Below are 8,635 nucleotides of genomic sequence, written 5' to 3'. Positions count from 1 at the left end.
GCAAGGCTGGAGGGGGGAGGTGGTGCTTCCTGGGACACCCTGGTCTGAATTTTCCCTTCCAGCTCCGCCAAGGAGTAAGGGTGACCGGCGTCTCAAAGGCTCGGGAAAGTGGGAATCGGGAATCGCGGCTTCTGCTGGCAACAGCCCAAGGCAGAGGAAGGTTTGGGAGATGCGGTGTGGAAAGAGGGAATCGTAGTGTACCAGTGGCTGTTTGCTTGCCGAGTTATTTTTGGAAATTGCTTTGCTGCGAGGGACTTTTTTTTTTTTTTTTAACTGTCTGTGGGAAGGTGCATTTACATTGTGCTCCTCCAAGCGTCGATGCTTTCTATTGGCCGAGGAGGGCTGTAAAAGCAGCGTTTTGGCAAATGCTGATCCAACCGGTTAGTTGTTCTTCCCCTATTCCTAATGGCAACAGCATAAAAACACGTAATCTGCATCTTTTTTTATCTTGCCCTGTGAGACTTGGCTGCTGGCTCGTTGGAGCCTTCCTTGGGAAGGGCTGACTCTCCCTGAGGATTGAGGGGTCTGGTGTGGCCATTAGGCACTTTGTGTAATGCAGGATGACAGCTGTGATGCAAGTGCACCAGAACTTTGGAACGTAGGCTCAGTCTTGGTTACGTTTGGGTGTTTTTCTCCCTTTCTAGGAAAACTGTGTTACATAGGCTGGAAGATAAACCTGGTGCCTTCCTGGCCTCTCCTGCAGCCGTGGGGCAGGATGGGGAAACAGAGGCAGAAGCAGAGTGGTGTTGCACGCAGGTCTGTTAGCGGGACCGGGGAGCCTTGGCCTGGCACCCTGAGCTGCCTGGTGCCGTAGAAAATTGGGTGTCGCTGGGTGTAGAGTGGCTGTGGCTCCTGCCCGGTGACTCAGAGGATTGCTCTTGTTTACAGCCATCGCTTTGCTTCTGCCGGCGTTATAGTAGGCAGCTGCCTACTTCATCCACGCCCGACTCCGACCCAGGGCATGGAAATGGATTTCAGTAAGATTGATGGTTTCCAAACCGCCTGGACTAAGGGGGGACACACACCCCCTGATTCAGCTGTTGAAACGCAGTGATGGGCCACCGCTTACCCGTGGCTGAACTAGAAACCCTTCATTGTTCCCTCTGTCATTCGTGCCATGCTTGCGTGGCATCTTCAACACGCAGTGATTTGTTGGCTGTGCCAGGGGAGCTGCTGAAATGCATACTGCTCTTGCTCCTCATTCTCAACAGCTCGTAGCCTGGCTCAGCGTTGACTCTGTAGCAGGTCCCATCGTGCTTGTGTGGCTCTTCAGAGTGTGGGGAGGGGAAAAAAAAAGTTAATGTTGAAGAAACTTGAAGGCTCTTTAAGATTTTAAAATCTTTAAAAACATTAATTCTGAATTAAACATCTTACATTGCTAAATGTCAAAGAGAAACTAGTTAACATAAGGCAAAAACATACTATACCAAGTACAACTCGGAGCGATCCCATACAGGGTCAGTTGATTTTGTAGTGCTCTGCAGAGAGCCAAAGATGGGACTGAATAAATACCGGTTGTGGGACCTCCGTGTGCTCGTCCAGTATGTTGCGGAGCAGTTTGCAAAGTTTCCAGTAAGTTTGCTTAATGTGGCCTTACTCAGTTGCAAGGCACTCCCATAATTATGGCTGCAATTAAAAGCAGTAACAGCCATTTACATAAGGTGCCAGTCCTTTTAAATCGGCGCATCATCTAATGAGAGCATTCGTGTAGGGATAGTTATGCAGGACAAGGGCCCAAAGCTGAGAGCGTTTCGGGGAGGATTTTGGTTTAGAACTTTTTTGAGGTCATTTGAAGGAAGGGTCTGCTTTGAAATAGGACATTTTGTTACGAAAAAGTGCTAAGTTATATTTATAACCCTTACCAGTAGTAGGATGTTGTTGAATTAAGTGCTTTTAGCACTTTTTTTTTTTTTTCCCCCCATGTATCATCCATCTAATTTAAAAAAAATCAGCCTGGTTACACCAGTGTTTTTCTCAATTTGATTGCGTCAATGTTCCTTCTGCTCTTATGAGTAAGTGATTTGGTAAATCCAACTTGTGGATGGTATCTAATTGCTGACGTAGTACTACAGATGTGTTCTAAATTGCTCACTGAAGTTGCATGGCTTCCTTGGGGCTTAAACTGTGCGTGCAATGTCCACAGCTTTTCCTTTGAGATGGATGTAAACATTAGACTTTAAATGCTGGAAAACATCCTACGTTTGGGGAGCGTTTCGGCTGTCTTCTGAAGGAAATGACCTGGTGGAGTACTCTCACCTTCTCACTCTGTACGCTTTTTTTTTTGTTTGGTGGTTTGTTTTTTTTTTTTAATTTACTGAATATAGTGTAAGCTTGTGTCCCCACACCCTGGGTGGGGCAGGTCCTTGGGAAGAGTCAGAAGGCGAATGTAGTAGAAAGGGTAAAAATTCTCAAAGTACAACTGAGGAAGCACCAGCCATGGCTGTGAGAAGCGCTGGGTTCCTTGGGTCTGCTCTGGTTTTCCCCGGAAGCCTTTTTTTCCCATTTTAAGTCAAACAATTAGTCTGTTAACCTTTTGTCACAGACAAAGCACTTGACTTGTGGTCTCTGAGAGCGTAAGAGGTTAAGTAATTAAATTCTATAAGGGAGGAAAAGAGAATCATGACCAGACTCACTAGTCTGTCTAGTTGGGCTCTCCAACAGCTAAAATTAAGTAATTTAAGTTGATTCCTGGTTTTACTCGATATCAGGCGCTCAAAGCTGCTTCGCACGGGTTATTTTCAGAGGTGGTGGATTTATTTCAGGTATGATTTGGTTGTGCAGAGGGGTAGTTTCAGGGGGAGCGCTGGCCTGGCTGACTCCGGCAAGATACCACGCCGGGCCAGACTGGCTAATAACCAGGCTTGTTCTTGGGTGCCTGCCAAAAACCTGGCCCTAAATATTGTAATAGCATGCTAATTATGAATGGTAAACTCCAGATGTACTTAATGTATTACAGGTAAAGTACTGACCTTGTAGCTGTTGGGTGGTGCTGTGTGCCATGTGGCTTTTTTAAGTAAAAATCGCTCTAATGTGGTGGGCCTGTGAATTTGTGCTGATGCAAAGAGAAGCAGAATTTGTGGTTTTGCATCAAATATGTGAACTTACCCGTGCTGTGGTAACAGTGCAGTTGTAAGTGCCTTTGAGGTTGTGTTTTGATTATGTCAAAAAAACTTCTCTCTCATTTGAGAAGCTGGTGAATGGGGGGCTCGTGGTGTCTGGTGGCGTCTGCAACATTTAAGGGTCTGAAGCAACGCGCCGGAATTAATCCTGAAGTCTTTAAGCGTGTAGCTGCCGTGGCAGGTCTTGAATGCAAACGATGAGTCTCCTAATTGCAACTGACTTTTATCCATGTGATGGATAAAAGGGATATTTTTGTAATGTTTTATTAATAAAATGGGACGGATTTGTCATGAGTGCCCTTGTGGAAATAATGTGCCTGTTACAGCTTTAAATTTGTATGTGTCGGTATAATTTCAGCACGACTGGTTACTTAGATATCTGAAATGACTGTGTGGCATTAGTTTCCAGATGATTCAGTCCGTTCTTATCTTGTTTACAGGCCACGCACAGGTAGGAAAGGGTAAATCAGAATGGGTTTTAAGTTCATATTTCCTTTTTCACTCTGAAGTTGACCACCTAACTTGTTCCCAAATAATTATTTTTCCAAGTGGGGATTTTCTTCTCTTTCTGCATAGTGTCAAGTCTTTGTCTGTGTCATGGTTTAGGAGCTGGCTTCATGCGTGTTGTGCCTTGGCACCGGTAATTGCCGGGCTGCCAGGAGAGCTGTGCGATCCAGGCTCCCTGGCAGCTGTTACCTTCTAAACTAGAGTTACAGCAGCCACAAATCTGTTGTGGGGTTGGTCCGTAGCTGTTTAGCAACACCTAAAAGTGACTTAGACATGCTCTTTCTGCCTTCCTTGGAAAAGCCACTTGTGGTGTTGCAACTTTTGAAATGGATTCACACGTGAATGATTTCTCCATCTGCAGACAACGGCGTATTTTGTTAGTTGGGTTAGTCTGCACTGAAACTGCAGAGGCTTGATTTGATCCTGTGTATGTTTTAGGTGCATAAATGGGAAGGTTTCCTTAAGCAGCAAGAAATCCTCATGACTGGATTATATACAGTTTGCCCGTGGGTAATTTAAATCAAATGATGCAGGGGACAAAATATTTGTGATGATTTATTTATAGTTAAAAGCTTCCATATGACACTACACACCCCTTTTGACATAAACTAATCAAGGAGCACAACAAACATCAGTTGTTTTAAATGCATCTGAAACTGCTTCTAGTAATTATTGCTGCCACAACAATATTTGGATTTAAGACTGGCTTTTTCTTCCTTTTAAGATTTCTTTCATGATCATATATCCCTGGAAATATAATTGATGTTGTTGGTTAATAGCAAGCAACATTGGTTGCTCATGGGAACCCTATGGATATTCTTAAGCATGGAGCCCTGCAACATTTACCTTTTGCATTAAGGGTGTGTGGGCAGAATAGAAGAGCTTTGTAGTTTTTCTACTACCAGTGTGAAACTGGTTTCCCCAAAACAATGGCGAGATTTCAGGGGTTCGTGACCTCTTGCAATTAAAAAATTTCAGATGGCTTGTGAGAGGCAGACTGATGGGGCGAAGGAGGAGGGGGGGAAAAAGCAGCAAGGCAGCCCTTGCCATGGAGGAAACAAGCACTCCTGTTACAGCTGAAGTCATTACTCATTTTTGGTAGGAGATCTATCTAGCTGCTTTTTTTTTTTTTTGTCTGAGAAATGCTCTGGGGATTAAAATAAGGGAGCTTAAAATTCAAGCAGCTCTGGAAGAGAGGTCTCGCATGATTTAGGTCTTGGTTGTAATTGCCTTTTCTTCCCCAGGTTGGGTCAGCTCCAAGGACTTGGGCTCATCCAGTGTCAATCTCATGTCTGATGGGACAGGTTGAAGCACTTTGTGTAGTGGGAGCATTGGCAGGGCAGCTCTTCTCTCTTGGTAGCTGGTTTTCACTAAAATGTAGGAGAGTAATGTTTCTGAGACCTCTGTCCTGTGTCAAATAGGGTTCAAATTGGTCGATGACTTCAGATATCCTTGGTGGTGAGGGGGAGACCCGAGGGGGACATAGACCAGCCCACCGTGCGGTGGCTGGAGCCAGCAAGCCTGGACAGCTGGTGTTTGCACTGGAGGTGGCGAGTGTATGAGGGCTGGCGTACTTACTTGCTTTTGATTCTTTTTTGTTTTGTTTTGTTTTCCATCTTTATATTCCATATACGTTTTGCTTCCAATTTATATTTAAATGTTTGAATGTGTATTTACATATTCTGGTGCCACAGTCTCTCTCATATGCTATATGTGATGGAGTATGGCCTTCTGCACACCTGAATCATTCTTTATAATTTATTTTCTCTAGGGAGACTTGTGCTGAAACAGTTATTTTCAGGAATATAAAGAGAATTCAGGGGTTTTGCTTTAAAAAAAAAATATAGAAGGTTTCTTTGCTAATATTGACTCTCACTTGGTAAATGTTTCTCCTTGCAAGAGTTATTATTTGTAGCATTTGTGTTGTTTAGCCTGTCTGCAGTCCATAAATTAGATTATTTTGGCTGTTGTACTTTATTATCCTTATTAAGCTTCCTCATCTACATATTGATCCTGTTAGTCTGAGGAAGCTGATAAGCCATCTTAGCTGTACTTGCAAAATACACAGAAAATGAGAAATCTGCCCTGGAGGCTATGAAGACTGAGATTCTCCAGCGATTCGGATCTCCATATGTCTGGACTGTATTTTTTTTTTTCCCTTCAGTGCTAGGTTTTAGACTACATGACAGCATTGCAGTTCGCCAAATTAAGATTAATTTTGCTTTTATTGCAAATACTGTCATCAGTAGCTTCTGAGAAGCTTTGCTCTAGTTTGACTTGTATTTTTATTTGGATGAATACGCTCCTTTTTCATAAAGCATAAGACTATTTCCAGAGGCAGCTGGCGTCACATATGCTGTGAGGTTTTTTTCCCCCTTGTGTCAGTGTCAGTTTTCCGTGCTGGCTTTCCAGAGGGATTTATTCTTTACTTTTGAAAACCTGCTTTCCTGTCTCCGTTGCCTACGGGACACGCGTGAAACCAAGTGTAACTGTAGGTGCGCGTGGAGGACTTTGGGCCCACTCGCTGCCCCGTTAACTCATTTGCTCTTGCTTCCGTTGCCATGGGCTTTTTCCTTAACGACCTACTTATCCCATACGGTAATATATGCTGGAGTACTGTACTCTGTTGGACCTTTAACTCCGGACCCCCCATTTTTTTGCTTGTTCTAGCTCTCAGCTAAGCCTAGTCCCTCTTACAACGTGGGGCTGTATAACCTCCACCTCAGCCTCTCCTGTGCTGAGTCCATTTTGGGTGCTTCTGTCTATTTACGTGTTGTTTGTGTCACTGAAATGTTGGAAGACCCCTGTTTTGATCTTGTTCTCCGTGACCCCTCTGCACAGTCACTGCTTATTCTAACAAGTTGTTGTTTTTTCTTTCATGATACTCTTCCCCCTCCCCGTCTGGCTTTTCCTCCTCCTCCCACAATTTGACCTTGTCTTGCTCTTGTCTCCCCATGCCCTATTTTAGGCGTTCGCATGGCTTCAACTTCTATTATGTGCTGATGACTCACAGATGCATTCTACACCTCTGACGGTTTGTCACCCCGTCCAGCGGCTGGCTTCCTCCTCGCCTTTTTCTCTTTGATTTCTCCATCAGTAGCCATTTAATATTTCAAGCCCCAAACCCCTGGTGGTGCTTCCTACGTTCTCTTTATCTCGCCTTTTAAATGCTGCCACCTGATAGGTAGCTTTGTCCCAAAGCCTTCGTGATTTTTTTTAAAATTCGTGTGTTTTACTTCATGCGTTTGGGTAACACGCAAATTCTGCGTACTCTTTATTGTCAATATATTTCTCCTTTTCTAGCTCATCAGACAACTTTCCTAATGCATGTAATAAGGTTTTACAGATGTGTTACTTTAAAGTGGCTGTCCTGAGAAATTCTACTGCTGAAGTCAGTTGATAGCGCTTGGTTTTAAAGATAGCGTTAAGTATTTTAGTTCCACTCTGAGAAGGCAGCTGCCCTTGTTTTGCTATTTTTTTATATTTAGCAGCCCGGATCCAGCTGTTATAAACAAGTGGGATTCATGGCATCCTAGCTGAATGAAATGGCAAAGGATACGTATACATCATAAATGTTAAGATACCTAATATAAAACTAGCTGTAAGTGAGCATAATTCATAAGCCCTTCAGCCTGGAGAAGGGTTGTCTGTTTTACTGAAAATTGCTAATCCTTCCCTTGTGCTCCTTTTAACTATACTGTTACTCATAACAGCAAACCCAAGCTCGGAACGGGGAAGGTTTTTCTAATACGTTTATGTGACTGGAAAGGAATAGAGACTTGTAAGGTGATAGAAACACTTTCAGACCGCTTAGTAGCGATTGCTTTTACGCAAGTTCAAGAGGCACAAAGACAAACATCCTAGTGGGTGCAAGTATGTTTTTGCTTTTCCTTCTCTTTCAAATACTACAGATTTATCGAGCCTTGGTTTTCCTGGGTTGTATCACGGATTCCAGGTAACAGTGGTGGAGAAGCAGACTCGCTGCTCTAGCACACTTCCAAGGAAGAGGAGAGCGTATCAGGGTACACCCACTGGCCGTCCAGAGGTTGTGCAAGGCTGTACGTGCTGTTGCTGTAGTAACAACATCGGGTACTACCGGAACAATGTGTAGGAACGACTGTCCTCAGTAGGCTTACCATCTTGGAAACTCAGTATTTTCAGTTACCCTCTAGACCTGTGAATGTAAATAGGCCATTTGTGCAAATGCCATGTATTTTAATGTCCTCTTTTTGCACTTCTTAAAAGCACACACCACCTCATGTAAATAGTTTGAAGTCCCTGGTATACAGTAAGCTACAAAGGGTTTTTTAGCACTGGGTTGCCTCAGAAAGCATGAATAATGGATGCCATCTTTCCTTTATGTTGTGTCGTAACAGGAAGATTTAAAAGCGTTGCTTAATGTTGTGATGATGGAAATAGTTGGAAGCAATACCTGGAAGCACCACTTGAGGATCTGCCCTATTTTTCAAGGAAATAATTTCAATGTTCTCTCAGAGGTGAAGGTGGGAGGTGGGTGCTTGGGCTGGAGGTGTAAAGAATTGGTGATTTATCCTTCAGATTTAAAGAATACAGTTAATGCAGACCAGCCTTAAATCTATGCCTCATGTTAGATTTAACACAGGAAACTTCCTTGCATGAGAGCAATGGCATCTCATTGATAGGGTTTATCTTCAGACATTAGGTTTCTCCCATGTTTAAAATCGAGCGATTATTTCTTTTGAAATGTGATAAACATCTAAACTAAGATGTTTATATATTTAGAAATAATAAAAGTACTCTGAATGGCCATGCTTTCAAGAATGGTTCACATAAAGATAGTGAAAGAACAGAGTGACAGTGTAGCAAGGTATATTTTTTTTATTTAGTTGATAATACTGTCTGTGTGAATCTCAGTGTATGCTCTGGGATTCTCATGCAATCCACATGTTGGGAGGATGACGTTCTGCTGTGTCGTGGTTTAACCTCAGTCGGCAACTGAGCACCACCCAGCCGCTCGCTCACTCCCCCCT

General features: G+C 43.4%; 1 protein-coding gene across 2 annotated transcripts in view; it reads left to right on the top strand.

The window, feature by feature from the left end:
• Window positions 1–277: 277 nt before the first annotated feature.
• PFKFB4 (6-phosphofructo-2-kinase/fructose-2,6-biphosphatase 4) overlaps window positions 278–8,635 on the top strand; it is a 54,200-nt gene continuing 45,842 nt past the window's right edge. The window contains exon 1 of one of the 2 annotated variants that reach the window (XM_019471858.1): window positions 278–380. The gene's annotated coding sequence lies outside the window, so the exon portion shown is untranslated. Of the gene's footprint in view, window positions 381–4,246; window positions 4,292–8,635 lie in introns of those variants that run through there. The other variant, XM_009278483.2, reaches the window with a different exon arrangement.

The sequence above is a fragment of the Aptenodytes forsteri genome, unplaced genomic scaffold, assembly GCF_000699145.1.
Source record: "Aptenodytes forsteri isolate BGI_AS27 unplaced genomic scaffold, ASM69914v1 Scaffold578, whole genome shotgun sequence".
In the NCBI taxonomy this organism is placed as follows: domain Eukaryota; kingdom Metazoa; phylum Chordata; class Aves; order Sphenisciformes; family Spheniscidae; genus Aptenodytes; species Aptenodytes forsteri.
This window is presented reverse-complemented; position numbering and strand designations above follow the sequence as displayed.